General features: G+C 40.3%; 1 protein-coding gene and 1 pseudogene across 1 annotated transcript in view; both read left to right on the top strand.

Moving 5' to 3' along the window:
- LOC108412925 (deleted in malignant brain tumors 1 protein-like) overlaps positions 1–17,570 on the top strand; it is a 267,541-nt gene that overhangs the window by 201,085 nt on the left and 48,886 nt on the right. The window lies entirely within an intron of this gene.
- LOC119263733 lies at positions 7,085–15,811 on the top strand (annotated as a pseudogene).

Here is a 17,570-nt window from a genome sequence, read left to right as displayed (position 1 = left end):
GAAAAAAATGCCTCCTCTGATTTGTCTCTGAAAATGTTTGATGATTTCCTCTCCTCTTTCTAATAAGGTCATAGTGAGTGTGATTGGTGGCTGTGGGGAGTTCTTTCCCTCTCTCTCTCAGTCAGTTTTTTCAGTCTGTCTGGGGGAGTGGAGGTGAAGCTTGTTCTGCTGCTAAACTGAAGTGACTATTTGCAGGTCAGAGGGACATGGATAAATGTTTGGCCCTCATTCTTCTGTCCACAATCTCACTCACCATAGCTGGTAAGTACATTCTCTTGATTTTCTGTGGTTGTGTTCTGTGTTGAGGATCACTGACTCTGTACTTAACAGAATAAGTACAGAGAAATTCTCAGAGCTGCGGAGCTGCACTCCATTAGGCTGAATAGTTGGATCTGTGTAAACGTCGTGTTTTTGTGACATCAAATTTAAAATGATCTGTTTTGCATGTGCGTTATTCATGTATGGACTGTATACATTATATTTTGAAACTTTAACAATACTCCTTTGACCTCCTACATCAAGCTCATTCATTTCAAATAAAAAATTGAGTAATGCACAGTATGAGCTCTTAACATTAATAAACATGAACTATTGAACTTGGTATCCTAATCAATATTTTTTTTTTTCTCATAACTGTGTATGACACATTTGTTGGCACCTCTAGAGATTCTTATGAGGGAAATGTAACTGAAGGTTATTCTCATTAATGTTTTATGTGTGTAAACTCACTTGAATTATTAGTATGACATAAATGGTCAGATGCATGATGATGCAAGATGTTAAGAATCTGTTGAGAAGAGGACGTATGTCTATACTGACCCCCTCACAGTGAGGAGGATGGTTCCATCAAGTACCAGCACATGATAAATCAAAACCTGAGGGCCTCAGCCAGGAAGCTTCAACTGGACTGTGGTCAGATCGTCCAGTAGGACAAAGCACACCTCAAGGACTTGCCATGGTCATCCCCATTCCCTGACCTAAACACCATAGAATACCTGTCTGGAGAGGCTCTATATGGAGAAACGGTCTTAGATCTGTCACTTGTTCTCCAGTTTCATTAAACATTTAAGAGCTGTTATCTTTGTAAAGGGAGGCTGCACAAAGTATTAAATGAACGGGTGCAAATAGTTGGCACACACAGATTTGAGAAAAATATTTATTTCCTGTTAAGATGTATTATTAATTGTTGTTATTATTAGATTTGTTATTAATATTTCATTGAAAGTTCAAAAGGATCTTACAGCCTGTTTTTCTCATATTTGCTAGGGGTGCCAATATTTATGAAGTTCTGGAGGGCAGTATATTTAAATAGCTGGAAATCAAATATTTGCTAATGGTGACTTGCCCAATTTTAATGCTGTAGAGAGATAACATCAACTGACAGTTCTGAAATGTGAAAAGACAGTTAAATCTCCAAAGAGACAAAGTTAGTCTTATTTTCACATACATGATTTCTTCTTGAGGAGTTCAGTAGTAACTGATGGGTGTAAAATGTCAATATGTGTAAGTTATTCATATTTGTGATGAAGTCAGTCAGATCTCACTAAGTTTCATGTGAAATTAATGCCTTTTAAAACCTGTGTGAACTGAGTTTAGGGAGTGTCTATTACATCACAACGTCCAAACATGTGAAGCCTTATGAGCCACTGCAGGTCTTTTAGTAGATAAAACACAAATGTTGACCAATCAGAGTTTTTAGAATGACCTCAATTTAATAAATATTGTTGATGAGGAGTCTCAGAAGAAAATTTCAACCGGATAGATCTTTTGGTATAACAAGCAACAGATTTTAAACAAATAAGGCAGAACTCCAGAACAGTAGCACAGCTTTTCATTAAATTGCATTTGCATAGTTGTTAAAACTGAATGAACTGGACCATTTTATAATTTTAGTCTCAGTGTACCAAAGCTGAGCCTTGATTTCTGAACTTGTTACCTTTCTCACTGCTCACAATTGCTCCCCGGGCACTGTGCATAGGGCTGCCCACCGATTTCATCTCTGTAGATGAGTCAACATTTAAAGATATATGCAAAGATATTCCTCTGTCTCAAAACTGAAATTTTACAATATTTTATATCACAATAACAAGAGGGCTATGTAGATCAACCAAATCTGTCAAACTGTGTTTGTTAACGTTTTTACACAGTGAAACATAGGAATTGGAATTGACTTTGTACTGATAATAAAGTTCTGGTGTCAGACGCTCCTATTTTTCATTACAGGCTCGCTCATGAATGGCTGGGAAAAGAAAACAACACTGAAACTTTACACTGATAACTTTGGTTCATTTGAGCCAATTTTGTCTGATTTTATTTATGTATTAATAACAATGTTATTTAATCAGAATGCAAAAAAAACGCAACTACTTTCTGTTACTGTTACTGAAAATACACAATAATCAGATCACATACATTATAAAAGCAGTGAGTTGTAGCAGAAATACAGTAAGAATTTTGCTTCTACCCCAAATATCCATATCGGCAAATTATACAGCATCAAACTGAATAGTAAGGAACCCCATTCATTCTAATTAGTTTGACAGAATTCGAGTTTGATTAGTTATTCATCTGTCGAGCTTTTGCTAATGTTAATGTTATCTTTGAGGAACAGAAGAATATCAAAGCAGTAAAGTTGGCCTATTTTTCACATTTAATTTCTGTATAATAATAGTAATAATATAATAATATTTCTTCTGAATAGAAGCAAATCATTCAACCATGAAAGTGAAAAATGAAGGGCTCCGCATTAATGCCCATGGGTTTGGAGCGGAATATTCAACAAGCGTGATGCTTTGGTGTCCATGTGTTTTGGCCATGTAGTATTTCTCTCCTCTCTTTCTCTCTCTCTCTCTCTCTCTCTCTCTCTCTCTCTCTCTTTCTCTGTTGTACAGACAGTGTGAGGTTGGTGGATGGTGACAGTGGCTGTGCTGGGAGAGTGGAGATTCTTCATAATAATCATTGGGGAACAGTGTGTGATGATGACTGGGATATAACAGATGCTGCAGTGGTGTGTAGAGAGCTGAGCTGTGGAGATGCTGTAAATGTACTGAGTAGAGCTCACTTTGGACCAGGATCAGGACCAATCTGGATGGATGACGTGGGATGTAATGGATCAGAGTCTACACTAAAGACCTGTAAATCACCAGATTGGGGTGAACATAACTGTGGTCATGGTGAAGATGCTGGAGTCATTTGTTCAGGTAAACTTCACTGTAGTGCTTTTATAAATAATCCCTCAATACAGAATCCATAGAATTTGAGTAAGAATTAAGTAAGAGTTTTGACTACTTTTATCTTTATAAATTTTGGAAATGTGGTCATCACACACACACACACACACAGCTCTACTGTTTTAGGATGTGCTTTATAGTCAATTGTACATTGTACATTCTAAATTTGCTATTTTACAGAAATTAGTTTACAGTAAGTATGCAAGGAAAGACTAGGAGTGTATGGTAATTGTCTTTTTAGCCACTGTAAAACCAGCACATTTTAATCTACACTGATTAAGTGTAAATACTGAATAAAAGTTATGAACAGAATTGGTGACAACGGACAGCCCTGGCGGAGTCCAACCCTGACTGGAAACCAATCTTACTTACTGCCGGCTATACGACCCAAGCTCCTGCTCCGTTTGTACAGGGACTGAATGGCCCGTAACAATGAGCCCCTCACCCTATACTCCTGGAGCACTCCCCACAGGATCCCCTGAGGGACGTGGTCGAATGCCTTCTCCAAATCCACAAAACATTATGGACTAACTCCCATGCACCCTCCAGGACCCGTTGAGGATAAAAAGCTGGTCCAGTGTTCCACGACCTGCTCAAAACCCACATTGTTCCTCTTGTAGCTGAGATTCAACTATCAGTCAGGCTCTCTTCTCCAGTACCCCTGCATAGACCTTACCGGGTAGGCTGAGAAGTGTGATCCCCCGATAGTTGGAACACACTCTCCGGTCCCCTTTCTTAAAAAGCAAGACCACCACCTCGGTCTGCCATTTCAGGTGGACCGCCACAAATGTCGAAGCGATGTTGCAGAGGCGTGTCAGCCAAGACAGCCCTACAACATCCAGAGCCCTCAGGAATTCTGGGCGGATCTCATCCACACCCGTTGCTCTGCCACCAAGGAGTTTTCCAACCACCTTGGCTACCTTGGCTACCTCAGGAACGGACCCTCACTCAGATCTCCAAGCTCAGCCTCCTCTGGGGAAGGATCATTGGTGGGATTGAGAAGATCCTTGAAGTATTCCTTCCACCGTCCAATGACATCCCCAGTCGAATGCCACTGTATACAGTGTTGGTTGGGAACCGCTTTCCTCTCCTGAGGCGTCTGATGGTTGCTAGAACCTTCTCGTTGCCTGTCGATAGTCTTTCTCCATGGCCTCACCAAACTCCTCCCACACCCAAGTTTTTGCCTCAGCAACCGCCGAAGCCACAGCCCACTTGACCCTTCGGTACCCATCTTTTGCCTTCAGAGGCACACAAGCCATCCAGGCCTGATAGGACTCTTTTTTCAGCTTCCTGTACCTGAGGTGTCCACCAGTGGGTTTGGGGATTGCCGCCACGACAGGTATCTACAACCTTGCGGCCACAGCTCTGATCCGCTGCATCGACAATGGAGGCACGGAACAGGACCCACTCAGACGCAATGTCACCGGCCTCCCTCGGTATGCAGTCGAAGCTCTGTCGAATGTGGGAGTTGAAGATCTTTCGGGTAGGTTCCTCTGCCAGACGTTCCCAACAAACCATCACAACTCATTTGGGTCTGCCAGATCTGTCTGGTATTTTGAGCCGCCATCTGATCCAACTCACCACTAGGTGGTGATCGGTTGACAGCTCCGCTCCTCTCTTCACTCGGGTGTCCAAAACACATGGTCGCAAATCCGATGACACAACTACGAAGTCGATCAATGAACTGCGGCTTAAGTTGTCCTGATGCCATGTGCACTTATGCACACCTTTGTGTTCGAACATGGTGTTTGTTATGGACAGACTGTGGCGAGCACAGAACTCCAATAACAAAACACCACTCTGGTTCAGATCGGGGAGGCCGTTCCTCCCAATCACGCCCTTCCAGGTCTCACTGTCTTTGCCCACATGAGCGTTGAAGTCACCCAACAAGACAATGGAGTCCCCACAGGGGGCACTTTCCAGTACCCCCTCCAGGGTCTCCAAGAAGCCCGGGTACTCCGAACTGTCGTTCGGTGCATAAGCACAGACAACAGTCAGAGCCCATTCCCCAACCCGAATGCGCAGGGAAATAACCCTCTCATCCACCTGAGAAAACCCCAACGTACAGGCGCTGAGCCGGGGAGTTATGAGTAAGCCCACTCCTGCCCGGCGCCTTTCACCCTGGACAACTCCAGAGTGGAATAAAGTCCAACCCCTCTTTCAAGAGTCTATTCCAGAGGCCCTGCCATGTGTTGAGGTGAGCCCAACTATATCTAGTTGGTATCTCTCAGCTTCATATACTAGCTCGGGCTCTATCCCTGCCAGAGAGGTCATGTTCCATGTTCTGAGATATGATTCTAAACGTTTTATAGTTTTCATTTTGAGTGTTAATGAAAAGCTTTTTAGTAACTCCTGCCACATTTTAAACAAGTAGATATTAATACACACTGTTTATAAACATATGTCCTCTGTGATCGCTATTGTTATGCTGATATTGTAGGAGGAGTCAGACTGGTTGGTGGTTCTCACTGCTCTGGGAGAGTGGAGGTGCTTCATGGAGAGACCTGGTCCACAGTGTGTGATGCTGACTTTGACCAGCAGGAGGCAGAGGTTGTGTGTCGAGAGCTGGGCTGTGGACTTCCTGTGGAGGTGCTGGGAGCAGCTGTTTTTGGCAGAGGGGAGGGTCATGTGTGGTCAGAGGAGCTTCAGTGTAGAGGCAATGAATCTCATATTTACTCCTGTCCAACATCATCTTCACTCAAACACAACTGCTCCCATGACAGTGATGTGGGTCTGGTGTGTGAAGGTAAGAGTAATATCTTCACTAATTGTTATTAAATTCTCTTATTGATGCACTGTTTTTATTTGGACCACTAGTAACTTTGCACGTTATCAGCAAGCTTTAGTTGAGGTCCAGTAGATGCTCAGTTTAGGCTGCAGGCTCTGTTAGCCTGCAGGTTATATAGGAATTAGATGATTAATTAATGGTTGTTCAAAGTTGTATTGCTACCTCCTCATACTACAGAGTATCATTATATCACTAGTGTTGTGACGGCACAGCATCATGTAACATAATTTAGAAATTAGCAGCTACATTTGGATGTATTTTGTCTGTGTAATTTATGAGCATCTTCCTTCCTGTTAGCTGGGCTTTGGTAGAGACAGACTTTTATAAAGAATTTTTAATGCAGGCTTTTTCAATAATCTATACATGGAGAAAAGAGCAGACATAGAAATCAAGCAGTTTGTGAAAGACTGGATAGATGGGAACGGAATAAATGGAGAAGGTAAAAATCAGGACAGATAAAAAACATTTGGTTAAAAATTCTAAAGGAGAAGTTGATGATTGGTGTAATACATATATTTGGCAGTTATTTTAGTCACTGTGATGTAGGTCACTTTTCTGCAAAATGGACCTCTCTACAATGTACGGAGCTAAGTAGTTTACATTTAATCTCTCTCTCTCTCTCTCTCTCTCTCTCTCTCTCTCTCTCTCTCTCTCTCTTGCTCTCTCTCTTTTTCTTTGTGACTGCCCATCTTTTTTCTGTTCTTAATTATTACTGAAAAACCAAACTCATTTAATTGCTTGAGAGCCAACTATGGACCTTTTCACCAAAGCCAGTGATTGTAAATCATTTCTGCCTAAATTGAGCAGCATTATGAGCAGCCTAAATAAAAACAAGTTATGAAGTTTGAATGTAATAAGACTAATCTGTTAATTACAATCATAAACAATCACATAGCAATCTCTTTCTTTTGTATTATAATTGTGTTAACTGAATACGTGTATTGCATACCTGCAATCTCAGTAAGTCAAAACTGAACTGAGCAGCATCAGTGACTTTATAATATTCCTGCTAGTGCAGCAGTGAGCTTTCTCTACAGTGAAACTTATGACTGGAGATGTGGGGAAAAAAGCCCTGAATCTACCAATGTCTGAACCTCACTGTCTTCAGAGGTAGTTATGGCCACATACATAAATATCTGTCTATTATACCTCCTGTTGCACAGACATTGTGAGGTTGCTGGATGGTGGCAGTCGCTGTGCTGGAAGAGTGGAGGTTCTTCATAGAGGACAGTGGGGAACTGTGTGTGATGATAACTGGGATATGAGAGATGCTGCAGTGGTGTGTAGAGAGCTGGGCTGTGGAGAGGCTGTAGATGCATTGAGTGATGCTCGCTTTGGACCAGGATCAGGACCAGTCTGGATGAATAAAGTTGGCTGTAGTGGATCAGAGTCTACACTGAAGAACTGTAGATCAGCAAGATGGGGAAAACTTAACTGTGGTCATTCGGAAGATGCTGGAGTCGTCTGTTCAGGTGGGCTTTTCTGAAAATCTGTAACCAATGTAGTGACATCAACTTTGTCATTCAGACTTGAATTGAACAGCCATTATTTAAAATGCTTTTTAATCAAAATCATTAGCATTTCAGAAATTGTTGTTGAATTTTCACACTAGAATTTCTTAAATTTGTCTGGGAAAAATAATACAAAGCTTTTGAACATTTTGCAATTTTTTATTAATAGCATTATATCACTTATAAAAAAACTACATCATCTCTGTATTAAAAATGTATTAGGAGTCAGACTGTTTGGTGCAGGGCTGGGTAGTAATGGAATAGAAGTTACGGTGTTAACTGATCAGGATATTTTTTTAAATGGTAACTATAATCCAATACAGCTACAGTAAACAAAGCAGTGATCAGATTACAGCCGAATCACACAGAATTTCACTGTTTTAAGGATAAATATGTCACATGGGTTATTTAGATTTAAAGAGTCTTTAATCTGGGGGGAAATGGGTGGAAATGGTGATGCTGCCTAAAGGGAATTTCTGAAGAATCTCCTTCACAGCAGCGGTTCAGGTTTTTTTAATTCAGCCAATCTGTAGAGATTTTAGTAAATATTTCATTTTTATTGTCAGAACTGAGATCTGCTCTTTTTCTGTAGATTTCTGAATCAGTCATGTACTCTGATTTTCCTCATCACCAGATTCTACAGTATCAGACTGATCTGATCTGATGTGATCAGACAGTAAACTCTATGTTGTCGTTTATTTCTCCTTAAATTCTACAATTTAAATGTTACTATAAATAACATTTTTAAAAACCTCAACCTGACAGGTTTTAACTAACAGTCTGAAACATTAACAGAAAGTAAAGTCACCTCAGCAGCAAAGTTAGTTTCATTCCATGTGCGTGGTTCATTCATTAATTCATTCATTCATCTCATTCATTCATTCATGAGTCTCCTATAATCTCTTATTCTGTTTTGTAAATCAGTGCAGTTTCTGTGTTTGGTGTGTGTTAATTTAAATTCTTTTTAAAGAGTCTTTTTTTTCTCTTCATTTAATTATACATCTTAAATAAAAGGCTCGTCATCCGAAAGTAACAGAAAGTAATGAGATTACATTAATATAGTAATCGTCTTTATTAGCTTACATTTCTTAACAAGTAATCAGATCTGTAATAAAATACATTTTGAAGTAACCCTCCCAACTCTGATTAGGAGTCAGGCTGGTTGGTGGTTCTCACTGCTCTGGGAGAGTGGAGGTGCTTCATGGAGAGACCTGGTCCACAGTGTGTGATGCTGACTTTGACCAGCAGGATGCAGAGGTTGTGTGTCGAGAGCTGGGCTGTGGGCTTCCTGTGGAGGTGCTGGGAGCAGCTGCTTTTGGCAGAGGGAAGGGTCAGGTGTGGTCAGAGGAGCTTCAGTGTAGAAGCAACGAATCTCAGATTCACTTCTGTCCAACATCATCTTCACTCAAACACAACTGCACCCATGACAGTGATGTGGGACTGGTCTGTGCTGGTAAGATGCACATCTACTTAAATTGGTCTTACATGCTTTGACTTAATGTACCACTTGTTATATTAAACATATTTCTCCCTCCAACTCTTATGTACAGTCAGTGTGAGGTTGGTGGATGGTGGCAGTCGCTGTGAAGGGAGAGTGGAGGTTCTTCACAGAGGACAGTGGGGAACAGTATGTGGTATTAACTGGGATATGAGAGATGCTGCAGTGGTGTGTAGAGAGCTGGGATGTGGGGAGGCTGTAACTGCACTGAGCAATGCTTATTTTGGACCAGGATCAGGACCAATCTGGATGAATAATGTTTATTGTAATGGATCAGAGTCTACACTGAAGAACTGTATTTCTCCAGGATGGGGTAAACATCACTGTATTCATAATAAAGATGCTGGAGTCATTTGTTCAGGTACTCTTCACTACATAACCTCTTATATTTTTGGTGTCAAAGAAAAACAGTTTCAGGCATCAAGCACATTTTAATAAAACAGACATTTATTTAAAATATGTTTTTGACATGAAAAATTATAGCTGATTAATAGATTATATATATGTGCAATGCATTAAGAAATTAAGTAATTTGATGTCTGTGTGATCTCAAACTGGAAAAGCACATGAAAATGATAGTCAATCCTAAAATGTTGTTTTGTATAATCTTTATTTTCTCCTGTTAATATTATAGGAAGAATTAAGCTGATCGATGGTTCTCGCTGCTCTGGGAGAGTGGAGGTGCTTCATGGAGAGACCTGGTCCACAGTGTGTGATGCTGACTTTGACCAGCAGGATGCAGACTTTGTATGTCGAGAGCTGGGCTGTGGACTTCCTGTGGAGGTGCTGGGAGCAGCTGCTTTTGGCAGAGGGAAGGGTCAGGTGTGGTCAGAGGAGCTTCAGTGTAGAGGCAACGAATCTCAGATTTACTTCTGTCCAGCATCTTCACTCAAACACAACTGCTCCCATGACAGTGATGTGAGACTGGTGTGTGCTGGTAAGAACTACATTTATAGACTGAGATGTATGCATCTGTGACTTATTTGCTGTAAGAAACCACTGTCTATATACATTTGACTGATTTTAAGATTTACTTTAATTAAAGCTTTTAAAAGATTTACTCTGTATTTGAAGTTTTAAAAGTGTTTTTGTGATGTGATCATAATTATTTTCAATCTGCACAGCAGAACTAGTCAAACTGTTATGCAAATAACACACTGACATTCACTGCAGTTTCCAATGATTTGTAAAGAAAAATCTGTGCAATTTATATTTGTAATTAAGTGTGATTTTGTTTCCTACTTCCCAAACATTTCACATTTTGCTGAGCACCACAGTAACTGTTCATTCCCTTTTAACCATGATGTGGAGCTGAGTGTCCTCCTGAAATCTCTCTCTCTCCCCCACCCCTCTCATTCTCTCTGTTACACAGACAGTGTGAGGTTGGTTGATGGTGGCAGTCGCTGTGCTGGGAGATTGGAGGTTCTTCATAGAGGACAGTGGGGAACAGTGTGTGACGATTACTGGGATATGAGAGATGCTGCAGTGGTGTGTAGAGAGCTGCGCTGTGGAGAGGCTGTAGATGCACTGAGTGATGCCCACTTTGGACCAGGATCAGGACCAATCTGGATGAATAATGTGGACTGCAGTGGATCAGAGTCCACACTGAAGAACTGTAGATCAGCAGGATGGGGAAAACTTAACTGTGATCATTTGAAAGATGCTGGAGTCGTCTGTTCAGGTGGGCTTTTCTGAAATTCTGTAACCAATTTAGTGACTTCAACTTTGCCATTCAAATTTAATTCAACAGCGATTAAATAAGATACTTGTTAATCAAAATCATTAGCATTTCAGAAATTGTTGTTGAATTTACACAAGAATTATTGGAAACCTTCAAAAACAATTTATCCTGTGTATTTTTGTCTTTAGAACCATGTATTTTCTGGGAAAAATAATAAAAAGCTTTTGAACATTTTAGAATTTTTTTATTAATAGTGTTATATCACTTATAAAAAAAAACTACATCATCTCTATATTGAAAATGTATTGGGCTGGATAGTAATGGAATAGAAGTTACGGTGTTAACTGATCAGGATTACAAAAATGGTCATTATAATCTGTTACAGTTACAGTAAACAAAGCAATGACCAGATCACAGGTACATTATTAAAAGAGTGATTACCAGCAGGATTACATTCAAAACCAAACTCGTCATCTTTCACAGAATTTTGCTATTTTAACGATAACTATGTCACATGAGTCATGGAGATTTAAAGAGTTTTTAATTTGGGGGTTAATGGGAGGAGATGGTGGTGCTTCCAAAAAACAATTAATAAGAATCGCTTTCACAGCAGCATTTTCTGTATTTTTATTCAGCCAATCTGTAGAGATTTTAGTAAATATTTTATTTTTATTGTCAAAACTGAGATCTGCTGTGCTGTACTGAAGATTTCTGAATCAGTCATGATCAGTCTGATTGTCCACATCACCAGATTCTACAGTATCAGACTGATCTGATCTGATGTGATCAGACAGTAAACTCTCTGTTGTTGTTTCTCCTTAAATTCTACAGTTTAAATGTTACTATAAATAACATTTTAAAAAATCTCAACCTGACAGGTTTTAACTAACAGTCTGAAACATTAACAGAAAGTGAAATCACCTCAGTGAAAGTTAGTTTCATTCCATGTGCGTGGTTCATTCATTCATTCATTCATTCATTCATTCATTCGATTATTTTCAGTAGTTTTTCAATGTTGGGTGCAAAATATTAATACACGTAAATGGTTATTAATTGTAAGCAAAATCAACTCTCACTCAGTTTTCCTGTGAAATGAATGCCTTTAAAAACTGATTTCTTTGAGCTGCTGAAACCGCTAAGAGCTGATTACCATCATCAAAGTCCAGCACGATGCTCCAATATGAAGTGTTAAGAGCCAGTGCCGCCTTTTAGTAGATAAAAAACACATGATGGTCAGTCAGAGCTTTTAGAATCAACTCTATTTTTACTTATTGTTCATGAAAGGTCTTAAAACATGTTTTCTACCAGATTGATGTTTTGATATAGGCATGAAAAACAACAGATTTATAACAAATAAGGAAAATGAGTAAAAGTCCCAGGAGAGCAGTAGAGTTTTGAACTATACTGCATTTGATCCAGTGTGCAGGAGGATCATTCTACACTGATTACTTTTCCGCTGTGTTTTAGACTAAGACATTTTTATTTTTTTTTTTTTTTTTTATTATAATTTTTGCAATATGTTTCCAGGGGAGCAAAGCTTTATGTATGAACTTGAAGGTTTCAGTGTACATGTCTAAACCCAAACACATTATCTTGTTTAGAAATTTGCCATCTTTGTATGAATTATTTCCATATGTTTCTCATATGTTATATGAGCTCAGTAACTATTAATATAATTTCTGTGAGGCACAATATTTAAGTCTCCTATAATCTCTTATTCTGTTTCACAAATCAGTGCAGTTTCTGTGTTTGGTGTGTGTTAATTTAAATTCTATTAAAAGAGTCTTTTTTCTCTTTATTTAATTACAGATCTTAAATAAAAGGCTCATCATCCGAAAGTAACAGAAAGTAATGAGATTACATTAATATAGTAATCGTCTGTATTAGCTTACATTTCTTAACAAGTAATCAGATCTGTAATGAAATACATTTTGAAGTAACCCTCCCAACTCTGATTAGGAGTCAGGCTGGTTGGTGGTTCTCACTGCTCTGGAAGAGTGGAGGTGCTTCATGGAGAGACCTGGGCCACAGTGTGTGATGCTGACTTTGACCAGCAGGATGCAGAGGTTGTGTGTCGAGAGCTGGGCTGTGGGCTTCCTGTGGAGGTGCTGGGAGCAGCTGCTTTTGGCAGAGGGGAGGGTCAGGTGTGGTCAGAGGAGCTCCAGTGTAGAGGCAATGAATCTCAGATTCACTTCTGTCCAAAATCATCTTCACTCAAACACAACTGCACCCATGATAATGATGTGGGGCTTGTGTGTTCTGGTAAAATGCACATCTACTTAAATTAGTCTTACATGCTTTGACTTAATGTACTTCATGTTATATTGAACATATTTCTCCCTCCAACTCTTATGTACAGTCAGTGTGAGGTTGGTGGATGGTGGCAGTCGTTGTGATGGGCGAGTGGAGGTTCTTCACAGAGGACAGTGGGGAACAGTGTGTGGTATTAACTGGGATATGAGAGATGCTACAGTGGTGTGTAGAGAGCTGGCATGTGGGGAGGGTCTACATGCACTGAGCAATGCTTATTTTGGACCAGGATCAGGACCAATCTGGATGAATAATGTTTATTGTAGTGGATCAGAGTCTACACTGAAGAACTGTATTTATCCAGGATGGGGTAAACATTACTGTGATCATAATAAAGATGCTGGAGTCATTTGTTCAGGTACTCTTCACTACATAACCTCTTACATGTTTGGTGTCAAAGAAAAACAGTTTCAGACATCAAGCACATTTTAATAAAACAGACATTTATTTAAAATATACTTTTAACATGAAAAAGTATCACTGATTAACAGTGAAACCTGTACTGCCAATCTTAAATGTTTTTTTATATAATCTCTATTTTCTCATGTTAATATTATAGGAAGAATCAAGCTGATTGGTGGTTCTCGCTGCTCTGGGAGAGTGGAGCTGCTTCATGGAGAGACCTGGTCCACAGTGTGTGATGCTGACTTTGACCAGCAGGATGCAGAGGTTGTGTGTCGAGAGCTGGGCTGTGGGCTTCCTGTGGAGGTGCTGGGAGCAGCTGCTTTTGGCAGAGGGGACGGTCAGGTGTGGTCAGAGGAGCTCCAGTGTAGAGGCAACGAATCTCAGATTCACTTCTGTCCAACAACATCTTCACTCAAAAACTGCTCTCATGACAGTGATGTGGGTCTGGTGTGTGCTGGTAAGAGGGACATCAGCATTAATTAATCTTACATAATCTTATTTAATTTACTAAATGCCATGTTTAAAATACCCTGTGATTACAGGCTATTCTGAAAAGAGGTGAGGCACAAAAATACATATTAGCACTCACAACACTCAGACCACACACACACACACACACACAGACACACACACACACACACACACACACACACACACACACACTGTGTCTAAGCCGCTTTTCCCTCAGGGAAATATTTAACATGTGTAAATATTATATCTGCCATGTAAATTACGTATATAATAGAGTATGCATACACAATCCACCTTTAAAACTTAGGAAAATGTGAAATCTTGCAAAAATGCTAAAACAGAAATATAGATTTTTTTTAGGAGAGACTCATTTACTGGCAAAGAAAAGCAATAATTCCCAGCTGGGAAGTGTAACATTTCAAAATGCTAAAACATTTAGATATAGTAATTATAGCAATATAGAATAACAGATGTATAATGAGAAACATTTTTCTGAAGGTGGTATTTTTCAGAATAACTGTGGCATATATTAAATAATTCACAGTTTTAACTAAGTCACATGCCCTTTTTTCAGTAAATAAACTAGTTTACATTACTAGTTTAATAAACATACAGCAGTTTATGTTAATGTTGTAACAATTTGACCTTGCAGTATGACATAAATCATAAATTTCATGAATAGAATGAAACTAACAGCTTCTAGCAGTTTGCCAATATGTGCTAACATTATTTTTGATAATTAACACATGAATAAATTCAGACACTGAAGAAAGCCTTTATTACCATCATTTTCATTCATTAGTACATGTGTTAGCAATTTTGTCATTTTGTCTTGTGGTTGTTAATATATGATTTATAAATTTGTTCCTTATTAATGACTCATTGTTTTCTGATTAGTTATTGATTAGTAAATGTCTTAATTACTGACAGGTCATGTACCCTTAATATAAAGTGTTACCAGTATGTCTTTGATTCTTACTTCTCAAACACCAATCATTTGTTCCAGCACCAAAATAACTGTTCCTTTTTAACCGTGTTTTGAAGCTCTCTCTCTCTCTCTCTCTCTCTCTCTCTCTCTCTCTCTCTCTCTCTCTCCCCCTCTCTCTCTCCCCCTCTCTCTCTCTCTCTCTCTCTCCCTCTCTCTCTCTCTGTTGTACAGACAGTGTGAGGCTGGTGGATGGTGGCAGTCACTGTGCTGGGAGAGTGGAGGTTCTTCATAGAGGACAGTGGGGAACAGTGTGTGAATTCAGCTGGGATATGAGAGATGCTGCAGTGGTGTGTAGAGAGCTGCGCTGTGGTGAGGCTGTAGCTGTACTGAGTAGAGCTCACTTTGGACCAGGATCAGGACAAATCTGGATGGATTATGTGAGTTGTAGTGGATCAGAGTCCACACTGAAGAACTGTGGATCAGCAGGATGGGGTAAACATAACTGTGATCATGGTTTAGATGCTGGAGTCATCTGCTCAGGTAAGCTGCAGTTAGTCATCACTTCCCTGAATGAATGTACGCTTAATATCATCATTACCATAAAATCAGATACAATATCCAAAAATTTTGAGTGACATTAATTTGGAACTTTTAAATCATTGGCTTTGAAATGGGGTTCCACTGTGGAAGATGTGAGAGGTGTGAAATGATCTAATTTGAAATGGATTATTTGATCTATCTTTTTGACTAGATTCTAGTGCAAAAGCAATATACTGCCTAACACTTCTCTCAGAAAATTTGTCTACTGTTGACTACAAATAAAAATGTAGAAAAATAAGTACACAGAAAACACATCACCTTCCTGTCTGAAGTGTGCACTCATTTTTTTAACAAATCTTCCTCTAAATATCAACAGCACCAAAATGATATCAAGAGAGATTGTTTACATGACTACATTTTTCAATCCGTTTGTTTTACTAGGTAGACCATAAGGACAAATTCAGTGTGGACATTTTATTCAAATATCTCCTATTAGCAAAATTAAAGCAGTGAACTTGAATACTTTACATGCTCACAGGTCACAGAAAGTCCAGACTTACTGATGGTTTCCACTTGTGCTCTGGGAGAGTGGAGGTGCTTCATAGACAGACCTGGTCCACAATGTGTGATGCTGACTTTGACCAGCAGGATGCAGAGGTTGTGTGTCGAGAGCTGGGCTGTGGGCTTCCTGTGGAGGTGCTGGGAGCAGCTGCTTTTGGCAGAGGGGAGGGTCAGGTGTGGTCAGAGCAGCTTCAGTGTAGAGGCAACGAATTTCAGATTTCCTTCTGTCCAACAGCATCTTCACTCAAACACAACTGCTCCCATGACAGTGATGTGGGCCTGGTTTGTGCTGGTAAAGCATTCATTTTTACACTGCTTGTTACAATATAGCACTGAACTGCTCTTATTCATGTTAATTCCTGTTGATTCAGGTCACACTCAGGCTCGACTGGCGAACGGCTCTGACTCCTGTTCTGGTCGAGTGGAGCTCCAGTACCTCAGTGAGTGGGGCACAGTGTGTGATGTTAACTGGGATAGTAGAGCTGCCAGTGTCCTCTGTGGTCAGCTGAAGTGTGGGAGTACTGTGGCTGTGTTGGGGTCAGACTGGTTTGGGGAGGGGAGTGGCCAGATCTGGGCTGAAGTGTTTGATTGTCAGGGGAACGAAACACACCTGTCAAAATGTCCCATTTCATCATGGAGTCGAGCTGCATGCTCTCATAAACAGGATGCTGGAGTCATCTGCAGTGGTGAGCTCTTAGAGTTGTGTAGTCAATCTCAGAAATGCTTTACGTTACTTTACTCACTTTACATTAAGTGATATTTTTTCCTCTTAAGGTTCCTCTCTGGCATTTCATGAGGGGCGAGTGCGGTTGTCTGGAGGGATGGAGTGTGAGGGGGAGGTGGAGGTGTACTTAAGGCAGGACTGGAGGAGAGTTCTGCTGGACTCCTGGAGTGAGTCTGTGGCCTCTGTGGTCTGCAGACAGCTGGGCTGTGGCTCTGTGCTCAACTTCTTCAGCTCTTCTACATCCAGTCCTGAACACAGTCACATGTGTGTGATGGGGTTCAGTTGTTCGGGGAGTGAAGCTCATCTGGGGAACTGCAGCAGTGCACAAGCAGTCGACTGCAGCTCCAGAGAACAGCTGTCAATCACCTGCTCTGGTAAAAATGACAGTGGCAAACAATCTTCCTAAAATGATCTGCCCCAAAGTATAATGTAGTATTTATTGTTCATTTCAGTGTCAAAAGATTAACTTTCTTCTTTATGTAGGGGACCAAGGAATGAGAATGCCACAGCTGTAATGTGTGTGTGTGTGTGTGTAGGTAAGTTTAATTCAGCTCATAGCTCCATCAGGCTGGTTGGTTCTGGGGGAGACTGTGCAGGAAGGCTGGAGGTTTTCCACAGTGGCTCATGGGGGACCGTTTGTGGTGACTTGTGGGATATTGAGGATGCGCAGGTGGTCTGCAGACAGCTACAGTGTGGAGTCGCCCTCAGTGCTCTGGTACCAGCCTGGTTTGGACCAGGAACTGGACCCATATGGCTGAATGAGGTGGAGTGTGAGGGGAACGAGACGTCCCTGTGGAACTGCACATTTCAGCTGAGTGGAGAGGATGAATGTGGACACAAGGAGGACGTAGGAGTCATGTGCTCAGGTGCCATGATTTTAAATGGTTCACTGAAAAATGAAATTGACAGTTTTCCTCTTAACA

Source organism: Pygocentrus nattereri, chromosome 1, assembly GCF_015220715.1.
Source record: "Pygocentrus nattereri isolate fPygNat1 chromosome 1, fPygNat1.pri, whole genome shotgun sequence".
Lineage (NCBI taxonomy): Eukaryota > Metazoa > Chordata > Actinopteri > Characiformes > Serrasalmidae > Pygocentrus > Pygocentrus nattereri.
This window is presented reverse-complemented; position numbering and strand designations above follow the sequence as displayed.